At 38.5% G+C, this 20,382-nt stretch overlaps 1 protein-coding gene across 7 annotated transcripts in view; it reads right to left on the bottom strand.

The window, feature by feature from the left end:
- LOC121947781 (teneurin-3) overlaps positions 1-20,382 on the bottom strand; it is a 284,662-nt gene that overhangs the window by 162,937 nt on the left and 101,343 nt on the right. The window contains exon 1 of one of the 7 annotated variants that reach the window (XM_088080837.1): positions 15,629-15,960. The exons of the other annotated variants lie outside the window; for them this stretch is intronic. The gene's annotated coding sequence lies outside the window, so the exon portion shown is untranslated. Of the gene's footprint in view, positions 1-15,628; positions 15,961-20,382 lie in introns of those variants that run through there. 7 annotated transcript variants of the gene reach the window in all.

The following is a 20,382-nucleotide window of genomic DNA, read 5'->3' as shown; positions in this document are numbered from 1 at the left end:
TCGCAGATTAGTGAGAATATCCAAACCATGCTAATGTTTGGTAGTTAGCTCAGAATACAAAGTACAGCTGAGGCTGATGGAAAGTCACTTTAACAAAACCATAAATGTAAACCTGCTGGTGGCGCTAGAGGAAGGGTCAGGGAATCACTAAAGTCATTAATACCTCTTTTTCGCCGCTAACACCAGGCTTTTTAATATGATTGGAAAGGTTATAATAGGAATTCACACCCAATCATATTTAAAAGCCTGGTGTTAGCGGGTTTATGTGTTGTGGAAAAAAAGCGTAAAATACATCATCTGGGAGCCGTGAACGCCTGCAAAAGATTTCATGGGGATCCATTAAAGAGTTTCTTAACAAATTTTAGTTTGGACCAAACTAATCTCTATAAAGTGATATCTGCACTGTATGCAGAATCTGTAGATTTTTGTATCATAGACTTAAGGTTTGTACACATGCCTAGCTTTTTGCGCCTTAAAATCTTCTGTTTTCAATGTAGGTGCGCAGAAGGCACACTAAAACAGCTAGAGTCACAACGCGGACACGGCTAAAAATGAGGTCAAGTATCCTGACCATCATAGACGGACGTCAGAAAAACAATCTGTACAATCTGTAGTGATGGTAACTATTTTCTGTAAAAACTCTGCAGAAACAAACCTACTGCAAATGGTGAATAATGCATCTTTAAATGCTAAAGTGATCTGATGATCTGAACAAGCCCTTTTTCTTTGTCTCGAGGTTCAGTTGCAGTTCATTTTTAAAAATGTCATGTCTATCTCTTTCGAGTTTCAACATTTGAACCTTGTGTGGTGTTTGATTTTTTTTTTACATCATCACCAGTTCAAGAAAAGGACAATATGAGTTATTTCCTCAGTTTTGTACCTTTTGTTGAAAGAATGAGCTCTGATGATGACACAGTGTCAGTATCTCATTTTCCAAATGGGCTCCATAGAAAAAGACAGAGAGAGAAAGACACAGGCGAGGTTTGCTGCGCATCTCTCAGCCTGCTTACTTCTCTCTAAGAGCAAGCATTGTAAAAACCTGCAGTGTTTTTTAAAAGCATATGATAAACATCCTGAATATTTATGAAAATGAAAGAGACCGGGGAGAACAACTTCATCATGCAGACGCACAGCAGACTGATCACCGTTTCCTACAGTTCACTAGCTTATACATTACGATTCCTCTCTGCAGAAGGTCAAAAGTTCAACAGCTAAATCTTTTTACTGTGCGAGACACTGACTTGTGACATTCCTACTTATTTTGACTCACTGTGGGAGAACATCAAGTGCATGTTTGATATGCAAAATGTATTTTTTACTGCAGCTAATAGCATAAGTAGCAAAAAAGTATCATTTAGGCTAATGGTTGCAAGTGCAATCATTGCTATCTAACGGCCTTGATGAGTATTTGTGTATAGTATACTAATAAACCTGATGAGAAAACTTTTGTCTCCATAATGGAAATTAATCTGCATCTATCTTTACTGCAGCTTTTGCACAAGGTGTGTTATTTTTTTCAGCAGGTACAGATATATTTAGATACATTTACACGGCTAAATTGACTTAGGTGAACATGTGTTTGTTCCTGTGACACTATAATGTGTGAGTGGGCAAATGGTGTTAACACGGTAAGAGCCACAGAATAGCAGGAACAGGTAGCAGCCATGTGTCGACAGCATCCACTATGCTTCTCCGTGCACATTCTCCATTTAGCCTCCTTATATGATTCAACGGGGCTGAGTGAGTCTGCAGTTCGGTTGCTGTACTTGTATGCAATTTGCGTTTCATGCCACAGCAGGCATCAATTAGCACCTCTCTCACGCCTCTACATCTGAACTGCATCAAATTTGGTTCTGTGCTGCTTCGGAACACGATGTGAATCTGTCATGACTCGACTGAAAGGAAGGAAATGTTCAACACCGAGGAGCTCGCTTATTGCTCACCTTGGGCTTTTAAAATCAAGAATAATTATCAGACATTGTGCTTCGTGATTACAGATTGAATCAGCATTCATGGCTGTCGGTTGATTATGTGAAAAAAGGGTACAGTGGGATGGAAAGAAATAAAGGACATTTTGTCTGGAATGCACCTGGATTTTTTAATTACACAACACCTGTGTGAAGCAAGTTTTTACTTGCACGGTTTTGACATGAATAGGTTATCCCTGAACCGTTTTTTTAACACATTCACAAAGGATAAAAATTGCTAAATGCTGCCCCAGATACAACTACACAAAGGCCATGGCTCTCTATTTTGATGATCAAATAATCATTTAATATTTTTTTTAAGCCAAATGGCCAAACATTTGTTGGTCTGTAGCTTTGGATTTTTGGTGAGATAAATCATAACATGTGAAGATGTCACCATTGAGAAATTAAAAAGGGCATGTTTCACTATTTTTGACATTTTATCAACAAAACAATCGATTCATCAAGAAAATATAGGGTAGATTAATCGATGACTGAAAAAAAGTTTCAGCTCTAACTCTCGTCATTATTTATCCCCAAATCTTTGCATTGTTATATTCTAGTTTAAATTTTACGTTGACATACTGTAGTTGTATGTATGTAAGGCTGAGCGATATGGCTAAAAATGTTATCACAATAAAAATGTTTGTATTTGTCGTATTCATAATTATCTACCAAAAAGTCAAATAATTATTTCTTTCAAGTTAAAAGGCTGATTTTTGTTCCTGAGTGAAAGTTGAAATTATATCAATAACTGTTGCTTAAACTGTTATTTATCGTCACAACATGGATTCATTGATATGGAAGAAAAGAGGCTGACAAAGAAAGGTTCTTATATGGGAAAAAATAATGATTGGGTCTTGGTCAAGAGATGCATATGCATTGTTTAGTAACTATGGGTTTGATAAGGTATTTTGTTAAATAATTCCATAACATTAATAAATAACATTTCTATATTCAGAGATTCTGTGCTTACTCAGTATAAAGAGCAATGGGCTGGTGGTGGACTGAACCAACACTGCAGACATTTAGGATTATAAAATATGAATATGATACTGAGAATTATGTTTTATGTAATTTAACTAAAAAGCAAAGATCCCTATGTGCTCGGCTGAGATCTGGTATTTTTTCCACTAATGGTTGAAACTGGACGGTATATGAATTTAGAAGAACTTGTTTGCTGATATAGAAAACGAGTTTAATTTGTGTTTTCCACTGCCCCTTTTACATGGAACTGCGTACATTTTTGTTCAGTAGCATAAAAACAGATATTGATTTAGTATATATGGATGATGCATAAAGATTAAAGTGGTTATTTAGGTATGAAACATTTAGAAACAGATTTAGATTAGCTCGTTATCTGGAGATGAGAAAACAAAAAATATTTTTTCACTGTACAATCCTTTTTTTTGCAAGAATATTGGCCGTATATTATTTTATAATCTAACTTATTTCGTGTATTTACTTTTTCCTTTTTGCTTTTAACTGTACAACAGGAAGATGACAGGATTTGTATTGTGATGGTGTCTTGTAATCACATGACACAGAAATAAAAACTAACTTACTGACTAAAAGTTAACCCTATAATATCTTTACAGTATAGATAACAAGGTATTTGGTCAAAATACAGTGATATTTGATTTTCTTCGTATTGCCCTGCACCGACTTTCATCATAGGAGCTGAAGGTCAAAATAAACACAAGAGGTTTTTGAATGCACTAACAAACAGCTAACTGCTGGATATTTTTGAAACTGGTCTTAATAAAAACAACAGCATTTTGCGTCTTTCTACTAAAACAGTAGCCTGATAATGTCGTAAAACAGTGTTGTTTCACCTCTCAGCAGCGTACGCAGCACAACGTGCATGACTGTGAAACGTCTCAGCGGTGGAAGACACTGATCGTCCTTCAGCTCAGGCCTAATCATGTTTGCTTTGCCCCAATTAGATAAGGGAGGTGCGTCGTCAACACACAAGCTTTCTCATGTCTCCTCTGACGGTCCCTGTGCTTTTCCTCCCGCACACCAAATGGCAGCAGTAGGAGGCAAAGGATGGTTCACGTTCACACCCGGCTAAGTCATTTCACACTGGAATACATCCATCAGAATTAGGATCATAAAAAGCCAAGACGAGACTGACAATGGAAACTGAGAAGTGAAATCTGAGAGAAAAGGCGGCAGCGGGCAGCATATGGCTTAGTGAAACCATAAGTTGTCAGTTTATAAAAGGCAGCAGCTGGTTCAGTTTCCTGGCTGGGATTAATATTGTATGACCACACTGTGTATTCTTTACTCTTGACCAGATTAAACAGCACAAGGCGTATCGATACAGCAGCAAACCCACAGTTGGCACAACAATCTGCAGTCACACTTGTTCCCAGTGTCATATTTCAGCCATGATGCACAATTGACTGTCACTATTTGCATACGCTTTCCTTGTGTGTATTGATAGCATCTTTTTTCTTGGCCCCTGGAGTTCCCGTCCCAGCGTAAGAGGCCCAGATCATGACAGGATACAGCACTAACACAATCTGTGCTCGAATAATTTGAGGAAGCTGAAGCAATGTTGCAGTTTAGTCGAGGCCCAGCGACAGAGAGGATAACAAATCTGGACTAACATGCAGCACAGACAGTCAATAGATACACTTCACAGCCAATCTGTAATGCTGGACACAATCTGATACCACAGCTAATCACACAACGGTATCCTTCCTCCCTGTCAGTGCTAAAATTATATCAAGATCTGATGTTTAACTATGAATTATGCAAATTTTTATCAGATAAAACAATCATTCAATACAGACGAGGACATGCTCTGCTCGCTTTAAAACCTCAACATGCTCCGGATGCTGTTCAAATAACGGTCGACAATGAATTTTGACCTCATCCTGATGTTTATTCAAGACACTGTCAATAATGTAATCCCTATGATTTAGTTAGAAATCACATCTGCCACATTTAGGTGAAGGCCACTTTGTCTCCTACATATTCATAGGTGACAATATTGACTAAACGTCTTGTTCGGCTAAAGATACAATGGGAAGCGTGAAACTAGAGGATGAGTCGGTGTGAATATAAGCAGAAGAGAAATGCATACAGGGGATTCTGGGATTAGCTGTGAAGGCTAGTATGCTAACGCAGTCTCTTCACTCAGGTCTGGACACTGACTGACACCGAGGACTTACTGTAGCTGACGTTTGGCAGGCGAGATAACAGCGGTGTACAATTTCCTGAGGAGTGAGGAGTTAGAGAGACTTTAAAACAGGGATACTCAACTTTTTTGCCTTTGGGGACACTTTTGCAAAATGACAGGAAGCCAGTTAATAAAAGAACATTGCTAATATTTATTATTATATATAAGAAAAAATTGTTTACTGTCAGTATTCATCATGATCCTACTTCAAACTGCCTTTTCAAGGCAGGAATGTCATGCTGTCCACCTCGCTGTTTTTTGGTTTTTTTTTTAAATAAAAGGTACAATCACATAATGAGGGGACACAGTTATGTTGCCTTTAAAGGAATAGTTCACCCAAAAATGAAAATTCAGTTATCTACTCACCCTCATGCCTATGAGCATGAAGTTTTTCCAATTATTCTGAGATTTTACAATGCAACGTTAGAGAAAAATGATTAATAAAATTTTACTTCCCATGCCTGAGCAGTTTTAAGACTTCAAAATTCAATTCAATTTACCAATTAAGGCTTATTGTTTAGATTATTGAATTCAATGCCTTTTAAGACTTTTCAAGGATTTACAGGAAAACCTGGTCTGGAGGCCTGGGGGTCCTCCCCTGGCATCTCTTTTTGGTTAAAAAAAAAGCAAAAACTCTACATTGATGATTAATTAATGCACTTTGTTTGCATTCAAAGTACAACTTTTTTTTGGTTTGTTTCAATGCTAGTAAGCAAACATTCAGGGCGCCACCCTGCAGCCTATAGCGGGCCAGATTTGGCCCATGGTCTGTTAGTTGAGCATCAGTGCTTTAAAGTATCCCTTGCTGTTATTAGCTAAGTCTGCTCTCAAGACTCCCCGCTGTAAATCATACCTGTAGCGAGCTAACCTGCGGCTACAGTCGGCAGCAGAGGTCAATAACTGCAGAGAACAGACTACACGTTTACCGAGAATCTTTGTGTTCCCAGAGTGACAATAGAATCTCATTGTCAGGTGTTTAGTCAGATAAGGTCGCACACCCAAAGGGATTAGCGTCTGCTTTTCATCAATGTAATGCTTTAAAAACAGGTTTAGCAAACGTGCGGTGGATCAACCAATTTAAATGCTAAACCTCTTTCTCTCTCAGAAGATTGGGGCCGAGGGCTAAACACATACAGATAAACAAATCAACCTAGCTGTAAGGACTTGGAGCGAGGGAAAACAAATGAATGACCCTCACAGCTTTATTTGCGCAGGGAGTGCTGGGGAAATGGTGATATAGCTTGCAGAGTGCTAAGGTGAGAGGCCTTGCTTGGCGTGATAATACCTCCAGTGTCAAGTTCCCGTGTTAGACAGAGCCAACCTGCGGCACCGTATTCAACGCTAAATATGCAAAAAGGGCCTCAGGAGATGGCGATAACAGCAGGAGGAGGCGTTTCAGGAAATGTCGCTGCTTCTGGTTTAACATAACACAGTTGTAGCCACTTGTATGTACAGTAACAATATGCAGCGCCACTGCTCATATGCTACCCACAGCAGTGGTTGAATTAGAAGCTGGCTGGATCATGCTGGGAAGTGACATTACTCTTTGAGAGCAGCATAATGATCACTATCAATCTCTTCATTGTCGAGTCACATTAGTGAAATATCAGGGAGGAGTACTGGAAAGGGGAAGGAGACCGCCGAGAGACATCCTCCACCATGGCGGCATGGCAGTGCATTAATCACAGTGGCGGGACCCTCTCTGTGTCCAGGCTGAAAACTGTCAGGGTAAACACTTCATCCGATAGAGACGCCGGGAGAAAAATTCCTTGCTGGTGTCCCGCCACATTGGCAAACCGTGCCAGCTCTCTTTGTGCAACACATAACTGTCACAGCTTTCTCATTTCGGATTCACTTTGTCTTTTCTTTTTTCTTTTTTCTCCTCTAAGGCCATTTCAGACGTCGCCGCAGATATCTTCAGTCATTGTTTTTAACATATACAGGCGAGGAGACAAAACTGTCATTATTTCATAATCAGCCAGCCTCAACACAGATTTCCCCGCTGCAGATATTCAACTCTGTCATTGTGAGCGTAATAACAAGCAGCAAAGATGCTGCATTTAAAACCATAATACCACATCTGACATGCACCATGAAACAGCTGCATGAGCGCTTTATGACTTTCAAAGCCTATATAGAGAGCAATCCCGGAGAACTTGCAGCGATTTCATCCATTAACTCCATCAATCTGAGTTTGCTCCATCAGTTTCAGTTAGTGTTGACTGTCTCAGCAGTCCCTGGCAGAGGGCTGCTACAAGTGCCCTCGCTCGCAAAAAGATTTTTTGGAAGGGAAACTTTCTTTCTTCCTTTCTTTTTTTTTTATTTTTTTAGTCTTTCCGTCTAGTGTAGCAGCAGCACACATGTCACAGTCAAGTGGTTTATGAAACCACCCGTTCCCCGACTCCGCTACTGCCATCTAAATAATGAATACTCTGCCACTTGCAGTAATCCTCCAGCAGCCATGCCCAGAAATAGAACAAAGTCAGACAGAGCACTCGTTCTCTCCCCTTCACTTTTCAAAACAAATAATGCTGATTCCTGAAAAACCCTCTGAAATTGCTGCCACTCCAGTCGTGCTGCATGTTAATGATGTGCAGCACTCACGTTTGCAAACAGAAAATAGAGTGAACTGTTGGGATTATCGCAGCGATTCGACATTCTTGGCCACATCTAGGTCTTTACTTCAAAGTTTTGCTTAGTGTCTATTTGAAGGCAACATCAAAGCACGGGTAAGCCAACGATTTCAAAAGGCATCAAGAGCAAACCAAAAAGGTACAGTAACTGCGAAGGGCACCTTTGGGCTTCCTATGATGGATGATAAGAAAGAGGAAAGACAGAGAAGGAGAGAGAGGGATGCAGGGGAGAGAGAGGTGGGAGAGAATGGCGTGAAGAGAAATTACGGGGGAGAGAGGTGAGCTTATATGAAAGGTATCCTTAATTAGATGGAATGTTTGCCCTCTTCCACAAATTCCTTCATGTGGTGCCAGGAAAAAAAGACCAAAGCTGATGAGTCTTGGGAGAACTATCTGCCTAAGTGGCCTTTTATTGGGGGATAAAAAGCTCCTCTTTGCCTCTGTTCCCATCCACTGGCCCTGATTATGGAAGATGTGAAGGCGGATGAAAGGAGGCCAAGGATTTCTGACGTGTCCTATTGTATGCAGATGTGGCGACAGGTCTGGCATTTGGCTGATGACACCCATGAACTGCCTTCAGAGAACTCAGCCAATTACGACTGGGGGAAAAAAAAACCAAAACCTTTAAAATATATATATATGTGTGTGTATGTATGTATATATATATAAAACAATTCAAGTCCCAAGTCAAGACAGAATAGTCACTATTTAAGTCCCAAGACAAACCAGTCCCAAGTTGAGTCATAAGTCAAGACAGACATGTTACAAATTAAGTCCCAAGTCACGACAGACTAGTCACTATTTAAGGCCCAAGCCAAGCCAGACTAGTCCCAAGCCAAGTCCCAAGTAAAGACAGACTAGTCCAAAGTTGAGTCCTAAATCAAGACAGACATGTCACAATTTAAGTCCCAAGTCAAGACACACAAGTCACAATTTAAGTCCCAAGTCAAGATAGACAAGTCCCGAGGTGAGTCCCAAGTCAAGACAGACTAGTCCCAAGCAGAGTCCCAAGTAAAGACAGACAAGTCCCAATTCTGGTCTCAAGTCCTGAACTTTAAGTTACAAGCTCCAGACAAGTCACAATGTGCTGTTCACAAAGTGTAACGCCACTTCAACAACAGACTAATTAAAAAATCATGACTCCTGTTTAAAATCTCTACTTATTTATTAAAGCATGTTTGCTGGAAGTTGGTAAAGTTGCATCTTTTAATTTGCGTGCTTTTCATACTGCATTTCATTTTTGTCGTTTACAAAGGCTTAGTTTTTGTGTTAAAAAGAAATTATGTTTGGCATCACTTTCATGGTTCTCTGCTGCAACTTGATTGGATGGGGTTGGATTGGTTCAAACTAAGTGGATGAGAGGAATTAAGTGTCAACTTGCTGGGAAAAATATTCATGGTAGTTGATTCAGGAAACAAAAAAAAATGAATTGAGTTTTGGCACACTTTTTAAATGGCATACCTTTTAATCTGTGAGCTAGGGAGACGGTATCAAGTATCTTCAAGTCAAAGGGCTCAAGTCCAAGTCGGGTTGCAAGTCTGTTTTTGATTTAGTCGAGTCAAAAGGCATCGAATTTGTGACTCATGTCCACACGTCTGCAAATAAACAGTTAACACCGACCTTGCTGTAGTCAAGGTTTTGACAAATATTGTACTCTCATAAGAAAAAATATGTCAGACAGAATAATGTGCCGAAATTCAATGGTTTTCTTCAACTTTGTATGTGCAGCCAAACTATTATTATAATCTCACAATGATGTGTGACTGTGCAGCACGCTTATCCGAATTCACATTAAAATGTCAATTAAACTAGACATCAAAGGAACCTGCAAACAACAATGATGATCTAAACTGGTATTATGGTTATGTGCTTTCATCTGAAAATGCTTCAAACTTTGGCACTTGCAGCAGAGTTGATTGATCAAGTGGCGCGCTAATGAAAGCTGCGAGACCAAGGGAGATTAGATGGCTGCTAAGCTTTGACCCTGGATGTGAAAACAGCGAGGGCTGGGGATTGCTATCATAAAGCAGCTAAATGGCTTATTTCACCTCCAGCTCTGGTAGCCACCCACTGGCATCACTGTTTGGATAATGATACCCGTGAATGTCCGCAGTAAACAGCTGAGGAGCGGGGGCTCCGGCCTTTTCCCATCACCATTACATGAGGTAGGGATGATCATTACCTTGTGAGCTCTGGCCACCGTCGCAAGACAAGCGCGTGCACAGTTAAACGTTAGGAATGAAACAAAAATGCAGGCATAACACAAAAAGACAGATCTTAAAGAAAACTTTCAATATCGTGGGTTTTAAAGAAAGTTTTTGTGACTTTTGTTTTAATAATGTGGCCATGCTGCTAAGAGAAATGCTGAAGCAAACACTGAATACTTAAAATTTAGTTGTAGGAAAAAAAACGTAAAACATGAAGAAACTGAATATAAACCAAAACCAAAAAAAAAACCCCAAGACTGTTATAAGAATTCAGATCTCACGCAGGCACTATCATTTAAACTGGGAGCAAACTACACAATTTAAAGCCACATTATTAACAAAATATAATGATGTTTGATTTTTACAAGCAGAATCCAAATATACCAAATTTTGATCCTGTCATTTGAAAGGATTAACAACAGAAAGTGGTGGAATGTCACTACTTTAGTACTGCACATACTTGGGTACTTCCATTTTACCTTACTTTATACTTCTACTCCACATTTTAAAGGGAAATCTTGCCATTTTACTCCGCTCAATCTATCTGACAGTTGTAATGACTTAAGTTTATACATATATACATATATACATATTTTATATTTGTACAAAGAGCATGATCAGCTTGCGAAATATGACATATTAGTCAAGAGTAAATTTGTATATAAAAAGCATGCAAAGGCATAACATTTCACTGCAATTATCCTAGAATCATTTATAATCAGAATATTTTAAAGTTAATGATCACAATATGCTTAAAACTCTTAAAATTGAATTAAAACATATTGTAATCCCTTTATCTTTTGTTTTGTTGCAAAGCCTTTTTTTGTTTTGACATACATACAATATTATTGCAATTTTTATACATTTTGTGAAGAACATATTTTGCAATACATTATCTATTTATATCTGCAAATTATGCCCTAAAAGGAAACTTTAGCAACATGTATTTTATCTAATAAGATATAGCTTTTAATTTCTTCATCATCATTTTTCTTTCAGCAAAATGTATACAGTGGAATGAAAAAGCAGCCGAGTGTATTATTTTAGTTGGCTACCAAAAGTTTAACTCTTGTTGCAATATTGATCATTTATATAATTATAAAAACTGATACCTGGCATCTGTATATGACTATAATATTCCCATTCAAAGCACTGTGATACTATGCTGTATGGATTTCTATTAAAACAAATAGAAAATTTTATACAAGGTAATCATGAATCAAAAGGTTCCTATGCATAAACAAAATATAATCAAGTTAGAAAAATTGGCAATGCCAAAATTAAATATAATATTAAGTCTATGAAATGGCTCGGATAGTCTAGCTTCTTCTTGATCTCCTGTTAAATACTACTTAGTCACGACTGAATTAATACTCACTAAAAAAACAATAATACACTAATATTTATTATCGTATAACACCCACAGAGGAACTGGGAGCATCACCAAGTCCTTTTTCTTTTTGAGTACATTTTGCTAGCAACAGTTACATTCTTTGACTTAAATAAATGTTCAGGACTTTTGCTTGTATTTGGGTGCTTTTTAAAGATATATTTTGCTACTTTCTTACATAAAGGATGTGAATACCTTCTCCATCACTGACAATGAAAACTTTCTTTTCTTTTTTCTGACTATAATCTTAAATATAAATTTAAAAAAGCCAAGCCATTAGATGTGTGATGGCAGTCTTAACAGTGAGTTAACATTTTGAATGAGTTCCTGTCTGAACTGTGGCATGCAAACAGCTACTGCAACCACTGCTACTTTTTAAATCAATATGATTCGTATACTGTGTAATTCCATCTGCCAGCACATTTATTTCCTCCTTCATTTTTCAGTTTCCAAACTTGTTTTGAGCTGTGAGCAGCTGCACTCTGTGCATTGCAACCTTGGGAGTTTTACACATAAATGGAAACCAGCTTTCTGCTTGAATTTAGTGTTGAGTGTTTGACAAGGCGAACAAAAACCATCAGACAGCAAGGTCTAGGTTTTTTTCCCTCTAATATTTGACCAAGTTATGCCAAGTAGAAAACTTCCATCAAACCCTGTTACACAAAACAAGATAACGTTGTTGAATCTGTATTTTATATCAGTATTTTGTGATTATCTAAATGATCTACTAATTTTCACAGTGAAGTTTTTCTTTGTAATTATACTCTGTATTTCATATTTTAATTAACTTTCCTCAATAGACGCTGGTTGAAGCTTTCAGGTGTGCCGATTTCTCAGCCACAATATTTGACTGAGTTTTAATTAAAAACAAAGACTCAGTGTCTCCCAGATGACATCACTCTGTGGACAATTTCACACTCACATGCTTTCCAAGAGCTTATTAAGATTATTGCAGATGTGGATATGAAGATAATGTATGAAAAATAGTGTCAGCTTTGTCTTTTGAGGAAGCAGACTCAAGCATGTTTTCTACCTTTCAATCAATCCTGCAAATGATCCACCTGCATATCTAATGAGTGTTGTGTGCACACAGAGTGTACCGTATGCACTAGAGGCTGGCATTTCTGGATTCCTGTGAGATTACCACGGGATGGGGGTCAGTTTCACTGCTCAACATGTGATGGGGATGGGACAGGAAAAAAAATTAATGAGATGGGCATCATCAATAATAATAACACTGAGCTAAAACTGTGGAGTCCACAGCCATAAATCCATTTTCACTGAGGAAATGCGTGCCTGTAAGTACGAGCGCATGTTGCTTTATGTTAAGCATGTGACGTAGAATGGAATATTTGTAAAAAATAATATTATCCCAATCATGATGCTAAATTATCTTAGCATGTTAATGATAATTCCATTCATGTCTTAGCATTGAGCTAAAAGACTAGTAATTTACCACATGGTTGTGGCAGTTAAATCAGAATTTAAAAAAAGGTTTATTACCAAGTAGGTTTTCACTTATAAGGACTTTGCCTGATGTTTGGTGTATACAATGAGTATATACAGAGGAACTAAAATTAAAGGCAAAGTACTGCAACAGTTACAATAAATATGAGATGTGGAAAAACTGATACAGCATAGCATATCAATATTCTTACATAGAAATATTGTATCAATATTGTAAGTACAGATTTTTTTATTCTATAAGTATTTACTATTTTATATTTTGTTAGACTTCTGGAATAATAAATGAAATGCTTTTTTAGTCCAACAGATACATTCTGCTACAATAAAAATAACTGAAGTGAGATGAACTGACTGAAAACTTAATCTTTTTGCATTAAACAGATGCTGACAAAGTTTTCCTATTTGGGGACATCATTTTCAGTTATATATATAAAAAAATATATATAAATCTCAGTACTCAGTGTATTGCAAAACTTTAAAGAAATGACAATAATATTGTATCAAGAATCAAATATTGTGATAATATTATATCATATCAGAAAAATAAAATTATATATATATGTATAGTAGGAGTGGGATTGTAGAGGGCAAATAATCTCCCATCATGTACAGTATGCATTTACATACACTATCTATCTATCTAACTAATGTTGTAGCAATAAATGCTCAAAATCTTCAAATGCCTCAGTTTTGAGTAATAAAATGTACAACTTCATTCCCTCATGCTCGCCTTGAGGGCACTTTGTGTCAGTCTTTATGAAAAAAAATAAATACTTAGTGAACTGATGGGATTTTAGGGATTAAAAACCAAACAAAAAAAGTATTTTGAGTATTTTTTGCTGACATTCAGCCGTGAGAGTTAAAGCTGCTGATGAGGTTAATAAACAGGATATGAGTCGAGCGCAACGTAATTTCAGGAGGTCCACATGGAGAGATCCAGAGCTGCCCAATAAACAGACACAAATAGTCCTCATTCCGACATTACATAAATTAAACAACAGCTCATCCTTTCATTACATAAATTATGGAACAGTTCATCCAGAAACCACATCATCATGCACAAAAGCCTTTGTTGGCTGAGGCGCTCGCTGGCCCTGAAGTCCTGTCATGTGTTTGCCAGTAAGACTTAGAGGAGAATAAGACTGGCAGAGCTGCCTGGTGAAACATGAGATAAGAAAATTAAAACAAAAATCACTAAGACCTCGCTGTTAATGTGAATGCCGAGCAGCTTTAGTCCATTGAGAGAGCCGCAAAACAAAAGCAAGGCTGTGCAGAGTATTGATATTGATTTATGATATTGAAGCTATTATACCGATTGCACATGTGCTGAATGTCACCATGAAAACTTAACTCTCCTCTAGCTCGCAGAACTCAGCATGTATGGAGGTACACTCACCTCTTTCTCCAGGGACACAAACCCACTTTTTCAATGTAATTACCACTGACACATATAAAGATGGCTGGATCACAATATACCTACCTCCTCAGCAGCATGCCCACCCCCTCAATTACCCCAACACACTGCTGCAAAGGCCAAAAACCCAGCTACAACAAAACCACAAGGAGAATGCAGCTTTAAAATCACACAGCTGATGGGTGTTAAAATGAACAAATACACGTGCAATGTTATTAATCATTTCCCGCTCATTCATGCGGCTAAATATACACCTGCCTTGCTTCACAACTCACCTCATGGCCCGCTAAATAAGTCATTTTGAAGCCTCATAAGACGCAATGCCTGCAGAGGAGAGGCTCATTGCATTTACCTGCTCGTATTTACCTGTCACCTGTGAACGTATGTGGGACTGCTGCCGTGTGACCCTCTGCAGCACACGAGACTTATTCCTCTGTTGATGCATCTGCTCTGCTTACATTGGCCACCACTCGCTACACACCAATTACTCTTCGTCTTTGTAGCTATTGGTCTGCTAAGCACTTCAATCCATCCTTGTCTCTGAGGCCGTGACGTCAACCCCGAAATGATTAATCAAAGGCAAGTCAACACCCAAAAGCAACACCTAGGGTAGCCCTGTTTGCATACATTACCCAGAATTCTTCATGGATGTCATGTTAAATATTGAGCAGCAGTTTCTTGTGGAGCAAGAGCCAAGAAATACAAGTATAATGTCTTATCGCTCTGATGCAGTTTAGAGAGCTTACGGCGATATACTCTAATATTGTATTTCATACAATATTAAAATCCCTCTTTTCCATTTGTTCCACATAATCAGGCTGATGATGTGAGCGAAACTGTGATCATTAAACCTTGTGTTTTTATGTAAAATAGCAATGAAACTCACCACAAAAAGCCCAAAATGTTTCCAGGTGACAGTACAGCTGTTTGACCCTGAAGTCCAAGCATGTGAACGTGGTTTTTGGGCAGTGCAAGGCACTGTATTATCAATTTACACGTGTTAGGCTGCAGTACCCTTTTAAACACAACACACGCCGCCCCCTCATAAGGAAAAAGGAGATCCACAAGGGGATTGAAAGGGAATACAATAGACTGTAGCTTTCTGCAGTAACAATAAGGCCCGGGCTTACAGAGGAGCTGCCGGTACACAGCCCCTGTAATGCATTAAACATTATTCTGCCACATCCAAGTTGTTGACAGATGCATTCATGTTCAGGAATTGCCAGCACAGATGTCCAGCGACAAAAACAACAATAAGAAAATACAGTAAAAAAAAGACAAACTGGTAACCCAGATTAGAATCTAGGTTAATTTCTTGCGCTCATAACAAAAAATGATTACAAAGAAGTTGGAGTGTTACCTCAAAGAAATGCCTGTAGCAATCCCCCACTGAGGCTTTACTGTATCAAGGTCCACTTCTCAAGCTGCGATGCTGCTTAGTATTGGATTTACAAACGCTGCCGGATCTTCCTCCTCTTGCCACTGTTCCTGCACGAGCCGCACGCTGCACAAGAAGAGCACTATCGCACTGACACATGGATGGCACTCAAGCGATGTCAAAAGGGTTAAAACCTAGTGGACCGGAAAGTCACACCAGCATCGTTCTAGTTGCCAGCCACCGCTGCCTGCCGCACTCTCCAGCAGCTCTCTCCTCCACCACCTCCTCCTTCTCTTTCTTCTTTCCTTTTTTTTTTTTTTTTAGCTCATCCTATCTCATGGGCTTCTCCCCCCCCCTCCTCCTTATGTGAGATGGTAGACGAGAGCGCTGGGCGATTTGCACCACTCTATCATGGATCGTGTTACGCTGTCTGGCTGTAGCGGCGGTCACAGATGATAGGCTGTGGAGCTTTGCGTGTGTGTTTACCCCTCAAAAGAAGTAGCGGGAGAAGAGGCGAAGAAGGAGGGAGGGAGAGGTAGGCTGCGAGCATTAGAACACAAAAATCTGGAGCGGTATCCGAAAAGATTATCGAGCTAAGTGACAGGCTTTGACATTAAACCTTGATGTGAATTTATGAGGCAGAGTGTCGCTGAGTTACTGTATGTAGACCTTTAAAGTGACACTTTTTAAACGCTTCTCCTTCAGTCAGCTGATTAATCACATTAAAACACAACATGTGATGCGTGTTTGTTTTGCTCTCATACATTATGAATACCCTTTGTCTTTTTATTTAAATATTTCATGACATCTTTATTAGAAAATACAGCAGAGTATATGTGATACATACTGCTGCAGACAAAAGAAATGAGGAAACAATAGCCTCGGATAAATTGATCACAGTTCAGAACAATGAGAACACTAAAAATAATTCATTAACGCCTCACTTGTGTGCCGTGTCTGTCAAACGCAGGGATGAGAACTAAAGTGATCTGGGTTTTGATCTCATCTCGTTGACTAGATTGTCAGCGCTGTTTGTTTACTTTTGACAGCATTTTAAAAAAGAAGGCGAAATATTTGACTGACTTTATAAGACGTACTTTCACAAACTGTGCGGCTCCTAATCAAAAGAAAATACTTTCTTTTACACAGTCCACTGTGAACTGGAAATGGCCGCATCCTCATTAGCTCTTCTAAAGAAGTGCTGGATATCTTTTAATGTTGCTTAAATAAAGGGAGATATAAATACTTGTAAACAGTGCCTCTGATAGATGGTGCTGAATCTTGTTATTTACTGTTTCCAGGCTGAGCATTTTTTAAATAAAATACAATAGGAAAAAAGCTATTAAAGAAAATGTTTGGTTGCTTTGCTCCCCTAATTTTGATTTCGTCAAACTCTGCTCTCTATTAGTTGGTCAAAAAACTGTCTATATTGTTGATCTGAAGGTCTCAAGGTGAACTGTGAGCAAGCATTTCCTTGAGATTTATGTTATAGACATAAATTACACATTTTGACATCAGGAATTTAAAGCCGAACTTGATTTCAACTTTAATAGAAATCCATGAAAAAATCTGTCTAGATCAAATTGAAAATATAAGGCCGGCTTTACTTGTGATTCGATATCACATTTCCATGAATTTTGGGGAGTTAAAGACAGATGAAAAGTAGAAAAGTGCTCTTAGTAGAGTGCAGTTCTCCACCAGGCGGCCAAGCAGCCGCCATGCTGACTACACTCTACACAATTCTTATAATTCCAGCAGACACACCGCAGTGCGTTTCAAAAACACCCTAGAAGACTATCAAAGTACTCGCCTCATCTATTTTCTGATGGAGCTGCGGCACGTTGCACAGAGCACATCGATTTCTCCTGCTAGCAGGCGCTGTATGTGAAATATAGATACTATATAATTACGATGATGAACCTCTGAGGCTGAAAAATGAAGCCAATGTGAAGATGCCAAAAACTGCAGTTCACTGGATGGCCACTTGAGGTTGTCTCCAAATCTGAGTCGATCACATGAGACCCCCGTGTTAAAATGCTCAATATAACAGCATAAATGAACATGTTTACAGCCTGGTACAAAAACGGTTTTGGTCTCTATAGCTAAATTCAATATTCACTGTGACTGTAAGGGGAGGATGAATATTTTAATACCCACTGGTTTATATTTTATTATGACTTAAAGTTGCACATATTTAAAGGTGTGGTCGCTTGAGTGACAGGATATTGGGCAATAGCTTTCTAGGTTTCCAATCAGATCCACCCCTCCAGATTGAAGCCTCTCATCCAAATATGAACACCTCTGGCTTCAAAAAAACAAGATGGTGATGGCCGAATTACTGAACTCAAGGCTTCAAAACGGCAGTCCACAAACCAGTGGGTGACGTCACAGTAGCTACATCCATTATTTACACAGTCTATGATTTTTACTTATTGAAAAACAGTCACAAATCGTTTTACTCATGTAGGACAACACTGCACTTTGAACGGTTTTAACTTTGTCTTTAGACTACAGAACAACAAAGAAGGAAGTAACAACATCAAACACAAATAAAATAGACCAAAAATGAAACTATTTAACAACACTGTCTGCTTTCTTATCAGGGTAGAAACACAAATATCGAGGGAACAAAATTTACAAGTTTACAAATCTAGCAGGCAAAATGCTCTGCTTCTGAAATGTTCCCAGAGTTGTGTGACACCGTGCGGCTGACAGAACAACAGTCTAAACAAAGAGCAGCTGGCCCCGGAAAATTGTCCCTCATGGCTCCCTTACTGTCAAGATGGCAGCAAAGATAACAAAAACAATTGATTTATACATCTCTTATCATGCCTAACTTTAGTGAATAATAACATACTGGTTATAAGATTGATCTGCAGAGGCTCCAGTTCATTTGAAGACCAAATTGAGTGAATTTTCTGGAAAACCTACCGGCTGGTTAAAACCAGCGAGGAGTCAGCAGTCAATGACCATATAAAACAATAAGGGTCCTTGAACACAGAGTCATAACTGTACATACAAAATATGAGGCTGAAAGGTCACACGGACACACACCCTTTTTGCGCTCTCCGGCTCCTTAAAATTCACTTTGATCATTTCTACGGTGCTAAATGTTTGTACCCTGGTCACCGCCAAACTCACAAATCAATCAGCGCATGTTGATTTATCAGAATTGTTACTTTTTAAAGACACAATTAATGTCATTAGCGCCACAGCAAAACCAGCGCCTCAGTGTTGGTGTGGTTGGCTTTACATCACAAAGTTGGTCTCAGTGTCAACAGTCAGCCTGAGTGACTGGTAGCAACTGAGATATCCGGACTTGTAGTCAATTATATGACACTAGCTCCAGAGACACTGGATCCTACATTTCCCATAATGCAACTGGGTTGCGTCTTTTAAACCACACCTTCAGTTTGTAACTCAGGGACATCTAAAACCAGTCTGAGACAACTTAAACATAACAGGTATTTTCACAGACTAAGTCGTGATCATACTGATGAGTAAAAAAATGTCAGGTTTAAAATCTGTCTCTTTTAACTGCAGCAATTTTTGGTAAATAAGTTGCTGTCAAGACTGATTATGTCAGCAGATACAAGTGTGAAGACACAAATTTCCCTGCTCTCAGTCCAATGACCAAATAACGTGCCACTCCACAGCCGTGTCTACAGTGAGTCTTTAAAGAACAGCGTCCATATATTGCCATTATGAAAATATCTGGTTTGCCTTATTTAAAATGTAAAGATGACATTATTATAAATTACATTTGTCAATAGTTATTGAAATACCAACTTACAAGAGCACAATATTAGTCATTGCATCAAAGCAACATTGCCCATCATGTAAGTGTCAAGATGATCAATATAAACAACCGGGACGCCCAAAAATCTCTGTATTCCCCCCTGTGCCATACAGCATTCTGTGGCTGATGCACATTCTCATCTGTTTGCGTTGGGTCAAGTCAAGTCTAGTCAATTTTCGGATAAGCCAACAAAACAATAACCCAAATAGTTGTTTACTAACCTGAACTTTTCCATAACCCCAAGATTACACTGACAGGAAACCTTATGATTACCTGTATCTTCAAACAGAGACTATATTTTTTCTCTTTTTGTTTTTGTGCTCACAAATTCACAAAGATACACTTAGATTGTTGCCGCTTGCAATGCTCTACCAACGTCCCTGCAGATTTTCAAATCACTTATACCTGACTGCTCATGAATCCTGAAATTGACAATTATAACAGTATCCTGGAAAATATGTACGACTGAACAGTGCAAAAAAAAACCCCAGACATTTAAATGGACTAAATTATGTCCAACAACAAATATCTACTCAAATGGGGGTCTGTATTCTGATATAAATGTAGCACCTTGCATCAACCGATACCTGGTCAAAAGGGGGTTACAAGAAAATTTCCATATTCAGTATACAGGTTTAGGATCAAATATGCAAATTACAACATAACATGAATAGTAGCCTATACTCTGTATGCCTTCATATGCATTCTTGCATCAAAGAAAGTGATCCCATAATCTAGCTTCATTCAGCCCAGTTTTCCTAATTTTACAAGCTTTAGAAATAAAACCAGCCCATAATGAAGAAAAAACAGGCAGCACAGCACTGGGTCAAGTGACCAGGTGTTGTTGATTGTAAATAAAATCAGGTGTACTTCAAAGCAAGTGGTCAAATAAGAATAAAAAATAACAATAACTATCTAGGTTACTTAATGTACAAGT

The sequence above is a fragment of the Plectropomus leopardus genome, chromosome 8, assembly GCF_026936395.1.
Source record: "Plectropomus leopardus strain MGB_pleo_1.0 chromosome 8, ASM2693639v1, whole genome shotgun sequence".
Taxonomy (NCBI): Eukaryota; Metazoa; Chordata; class Actinopteri; order Perciformes; family Serranidae; genus Plectropomus; species Plectropomus leopardus.
The sequence above is the reverse complement of the archived record's forward strand: the minus strand, read 5'-3'. Positions and strand labels throughout refer to the sequence as shown.